This window comes from Sceloporus undulatus, chromosome 3 (assembly GCF_019175285.1).
Source record: "Sceloporus undulatus isolate JIND9_A2432 ecotype Alabama chromosome 3, SceUnd_v1.1, whole genome shotgun sequence".
NCBI classification, from domain to species: Eukaryota; Metazoa; Chordata; class Lepidosauria; order Squamata; family Phrynosomatidae; genus Sceloporus; species Sceloporus undulatus.
Genome location: NC_056524.1, coordinates 160,191,037 through 160,197,036, shown reverse-complemented (window position 1 = coordinate 160,197,036; position 6,000 = coordinate 160,191,037). Strand labels below are relative to the sequence as shown.

Below are 6,000 nucleotides of genomic sequence, written 5' to 3'. Positions count from 1 at the left end.
TGGTTTTGTTGGGGAAAGGGGGTCTCTGCCTTTTCTGTGAATGTTCAACAAGACAATGAAGATTTGTGACCATCACAAGACATGGCCAGCTCTTTTGTTTACATCATCAGACTCATTAAAAGGATAGATTGTTTTATGATCTAAGGGATTTCTGGCTTGGGGGGCTACAGCTTAGCAAATCTTGAAAAGGTGATTTTATTTTTTATTGGTGATTTTTATTCTGGGAACAATAATCTAACACCCCCCCCCCAGTTTTCCAGTTTTACACCTTACATCTTACTGAATGAAATGTGTTTTCATGTTCAAGAGTTCCACCATGTCTGGAGGATTCTTGGCACTGTAGTCACTTCACCGAGTGTTGCAGCTTTCATATTGGAAGGACAGGTGGATCACAGTTGGTGACTTCCCAATCCTGATATTCCCACTAAACACTAAGATTCTAAATTAGTGAGCACTTGATCATGTGCTCTGAGAAACACTGGCCTCTGGAAATCAGGATTTCCAGTGAGAGGGGTGGTTCTTTATTAGCTAGCTGCTTTGCAGACTGGGGAACTTGCAATGAATGAGAGGCCATTTTCCCAATATAAATTGTCTCCCTAGAATTATCATAAGCACCCATTGATTTCCACTTAAAGTTCAAATATGAGATTTTGAGATCTGTTTTGATTGAGGGAAAAAAAGACAGGAGGCTGTGGCAGCTCTGATGCCAGTCAGGTAATGTATCAACTCAGGACTAGTACAAACCTTAAGGTACTATCCAAGTTGCTGCATCTGTTTAAAAGGTAGGGATCAGCACCTCAGATAGCACTTTAAAAATTAAGCCTTCAACACTGGATATTATCAAACGGAGAAAAATGATGAGAGAGAAATGAGATGCTCCCATCCTTATCATGTGATTGCGCAAAGATTATCGAACAACAGCCCATGATGTCATGCTCATCCCGTCCTTCTCCCGTCAATGAAGTGGAATAGTAACTTTGTATTCACAACAGTTTCCCATGAACAAAAGTTACAGGACCATTCCACTTCATTGACAGGAGAAGAATGGGATGAGTGTGATGTTGCAGGACATTGTGTGTTAATCTTCGCACAATTCCACAATAAGGACAAGAGCATCTTTTTTCTCTCCCATCCTTTTTCTCTGTTTGATAATCTCCACTGTGCATTCACCAGGCTGCTGACATCAGGAGGAGGGTGCAACTAAGGGAAGGGTTAAACAAAGAGCCAACCTGGCAAAGTGATTTGAGTGTTGGACAAAGACTCTGGATACTAGGTTTTGAATCCCTGGTTGGCCATGGAAACCCACTGGATTACCTTGGGCAATTCACACTACTTCAGCCTCAGAGGAAGGCAAAGGCAAACCCCCTTGGAACAAATCTTGTCTAGAAAACCCTGTGCTAGATTCCCCTTAGGGTTGCTATAAGATGGAAATGACTGGAAGGCACACAACAACAATAATCCTGTATATTCTTTCTTTTCTTCAAGGACTGAAAGCTAGTGTATACTGTTGTTTTTGTTTTGTGCCATTCAGTTGAGTCCATCTTATCCTACCATAGGGTTTTCTTGGCAAGAGGAAGTTTGCCATTGCCTTCTCTGAATATAGTCTATTGCAGTGCTACTCTATGTTTTGTCCATGAATTGGTGCTGGTCGATGAGGAATCGGCTGTTGGCCTGCACATTGTTCCCGGGAAATAAGCAGTTTGTAGTCAGTGGACACAAATATGATGCCAGCTCTTGGCACACTGGGGACAAAACCCTGCTGCTCTGCCACAGCAGACAGATTAAGGGCCCGAACAGACAGGCCAAAATAAAACTGCTTCAGGTCACTTTGGAGGTATGCTGTTTGAATGACACCACATCTTAAGAGGCCAGAAGCTGCGCCAAAGCCGCGCACCAGTCCTTAGGACTGGAGCGTAGCTTTGGTGCGGTTTCTGGCCTATTAGGACACATGCAGCATTTAAACAGCATACCTCCAAAGTGGCCCGAAGCAACTTCATTTTGGCCTGTCTGTTCGGGCCCTAAGATGCACTGGCCTAACTTACCAGGCCTGACTTTAGCTTCAGAGATCAGACAGGAGCTCTGCTTTCAGGGTATTTTGGCTATATGGGCCTCCTCTCTCTCATATAAATATATATATATTCTCATAACAATGCTGTGAGGTAGTTCTGGTTGCATGATAGTGACTAATTTGAGTCCCTAGTCTAGACTTCTTGTTTTTGTTGTTGTTGTGTGCCTCCAGGTAATTTCCAACTTACCACAGGGTTTTCTGGAGCAGAGAATGTGTGAGTCACCCATAGTCACCCAGGGGTCTCCATGACTGAGTGTATATTGAATCTTGATCTTCGGATTTGTAGTCCAATGCTGAAACCACCACAGGACCTGTAAAACAGAGAGCCATTTTATTTCTTAAAATTAAAAAGGGGGTCTCTGTGTACCTTTTATTTTGGACCCCCCCCAGCCATTATGAAGGAGCTTCATCTTTCAGTGAAAGAGTCTGTGAAAGGGTCAGGATTTGTTTGAATAGTCAGTGACAGATTTATTTTCATATGTCAAAGATAAACTTTGCCTATGTTCACTCTTTACCCAAGATTTTTATTAGTGTTCATGCTGAGCTTTTCAAAGGTTTTTCTTAAGAATGAGAACGACAGTAACAATGACAATCATAACACACAATGCCACATGTTCTGAGAAACACCTCCCAATTCTAACACCAAATACTCTAGTTCCTTTGATTGTTATTATTTTTAATCACAGAATTTCAGGAATCAGCATGGGGTATTAAAACAGTATCTATTAATATTTAGGTGCTAAATTGGCATTAAGTAGGTCACTGCTTTAATCATAACTCACAGAAAACACATACACATACTTGTTGGTTTCAAGCAAAGCAGTTCAATGGAATTAGCAAAAGCATTCCAGATCCCCTCCTGAAGCTAAGCCAAAAATAGTGGATGTTAATTCCATTTCTATCCTAATCCTTCCTCTGCTTGTCTAACTATTTTGTACTCATAAGTCATAACATATCTGCTTCAAATGATATGATTCCTTGATTGTTGTGCCCAGATGCAGATTTCTTGCAGATTTAGAAATGGAAGCATCCTTTTAAAAAGTAATGTTAAGGTTAATGTTGATGCTAGGCAACACTGACACTTCCTCCAACCTTTCGATTACATTTCATATGTGATCTAGGGGAGCAGATGAGGTCTATAGAGTGAGCGAGGGTTCTGCATAAGAGAGGTATGGCATCACAGGTGATTTCAGAATGCCTGATAATGCTTAAGACAAGAGTAGAAATCACACACTCCATAAAAGGTTATTGTATTGCAACTCCCAGTTTGTCTCATCTTTGGTTATTCTGCTGAGATTTCAATCCAACAACATCCGAAGGGCCACATGAGTCCTGCCACTGTCTTAGGGTAAAGAGTAGAGCATGTTCCAATAGAGTACCTAGAGTGGTTATTGTAGTAGGAGAGACAGGGTCAAAAATAACCCAGAACCATATCTGTTCCTGGATGAAGTCAAAGTTAAATTATTCTTTGGCCCACAGAGGTACACAGAATCACATCCTCCAACACTTCTCATTAAAAACTGGAATACATGTGGCCAAGCAACATCTGAGCATGGTCAAAATGGAAGAAGTTATTAATGAGGAGACACACACACATTATAGGAAACGCTGCAGAGGTTTGCTTTTGCCTGATCCTACTGGGAAGGGCAGGATTTTGCTCCCTTCTCTCTTCTCCCGGCTGCTGAGTTAATTGGATACAAACTACTTTCGCACTTGGAAGTCAGTTTGGAGCAACTAAAGTTAGCTGAGGACTAAGGTGGGATGTGGGAGAAGGAGGGAGAAGCAGGGTCATTTTAAAAGCAACTGAGAAACTGGGACAAGAAAGGATTAATTGGAACTGTTCCTGCCGAATCAGGAGAGTTGGAGGGTATTCAAACAAACAAGGTGATACACATTAACTGTTGAAGTATTATCTGAAGGGCTGGTTTTATCTTTGACTAGGCCCTCCACAAAGTCAGGGTTCTCCAGTGGGTTCCCTTCTATATCATGGGGGGTCCTGGAAGAGTCCTTGATATGGCAAACCATGACTGAAATTTCCCACAGTGCTCCAGATAAAGCATCATTCCATAACATTGTGGGTAATTTAAAAGGATACGTTCAGACTTTGGTGCAGAGTAGTGATTATGACCAGATTCCTTTACATACTGTGTTGTTACGTAACCATGGAAGTTGCGTAGCTATATAGTGAATCCCAACCCAACCTTCTTAATCCCCACTGCCTCTGTGATTGACAGGTATCTGTTCCCATCATTCAGAAAATGGCTGACTAATATTACTGGGGCCCCTCATGTGAGTGATTTCTATTGACACAGACAGAAACAGGGTGCTTGTCACAATCCTCCCATGCAACAGAGATTGCTCTCACAAGGGGAGCTTCCTGAGCGACAGGGGAACAGACCCCTGTCACAGCAGCTGCTGACTGATATGTAGGGACTGGGAGACTTTCACAGTCCTTATGTATTCCCTAAACAATGGATAGGTAGTGATGGTGAATACGAGGTGTAACTCTTGTTTATGCATTCATAACTACTCAATAAGATTTCAGCCTATTACTGTTTGCTAAAGTGAAATTCAAGGCAGTTATCAGCAATAGTACCTGTTAGAATTCCTGCAGCTGTCTAAGAGAATGCCATGTGTTTTGGCCACTTGCCTGACTACCCAGGTCTGAAAGATGTTGGGGTTTTGTGTATCTATGTGTATTTTTAAGGGACAAAAGAAACATATGCACAGGTAAGGCACTTTAGACACGCACAGGTGAAGATTATAAATGTCCCATTCTAAACTACAAATCCCAGGATTCTGTAAGATAGAACTAGGGCAGTTAAAATGGGATCATAGCACTATAATTGTGCAGTATGAGAGTGACCTTTATTTTCATGACAGTGAGTTTAAATTATTCTCTATGTCAAGCAACTCTTCTAGTTATTTATCAATTTATTTATTTTTTAAAGATATTGACCTACAATCCCACAAAAGCAAAGCAATTCTTTACCCCATAATTGGGGAAACTGAAAGAGTTTTCATACATGCCAAATACTTTGATAACTTGAACATCCCCAAATTTAGAAGAGCATTTATGCTAGCAAGATTTAATATCATTCCGTCAGCCGTAGTTGAAGGCAAATATAAAAAGATACCCTATCAGTGCAGACTATGGCCCTGCGGCTCTGAGGAGGTTGAATCAATTGGTCATGTTCTTTTTCGATGCCCCCTTTATATAGAATCTCGTGCCATAAATATATATTCCCTCTTTTACAACACCTACCTGGCAGAAATGAGCAATTTTATGTACATTATCTTCTTTCAGACCGCAAGGAACTGGTAACTATAAAAGTTGCCAAGTTCTTTGCAGCTGCAATTATCTGCCGTAAAAACTTTTTAATACAGATGAAGTAAGAATGCTTTAGAGTTTGGCCATAATGAGCCATCATCTTACTGTTTTTACATATTTTATCCTTATACCATTTTATATAAAATGTCACAGATATGGCATTGAAAAAGTTTGTTGATAACTGTATAACTATGCCAATATTTTTTTTTAATTTCCTAAATTTTGAAAAGGTTTTACGGAATGAGGATGTGGTATCTGACTGTTGACGTGCCAATGTCTTATAATAATGCATGAATTTTGTGATGCTATGGGGAATGGGACTGTGGGCATTCTCCCCTTCTGCTTGGATATACAGTATAGAAGGTACACATCGCCGTTCGGAGTACAGTAGAATGTTGATATACTTGTGCTACAGCAGTACACTTGGTGTTATATGTTTTGTATTTTTGCTATATTTTGGTGCTGGCCATGTGCCGTAAATAAATTCATTCTCTCATTTATTTATTTTTAAAGGAGCTTTATATTCAGTGGTTTTTTTGGTTTAAAAAACCTACAAAATGGCATTCACACAAATTAATTTTTAAGAATTCAAGAAAAATAA

General features: G+C 40.3%; 1 protein-coding gene across 1 annotated transcript in view; it reads left to right on the top strand.

The window, feature by feature from the left end:
* GPRIN2 (G protein regulated inducer of neurite outgrowth 2) overlaps positions 1-6,000 on the top strand; it is a 40,011-nt gene that overhangs the window by 30,212 nt on the left and 3,799 nt on the right. The window lies entirely within an intron of this gene.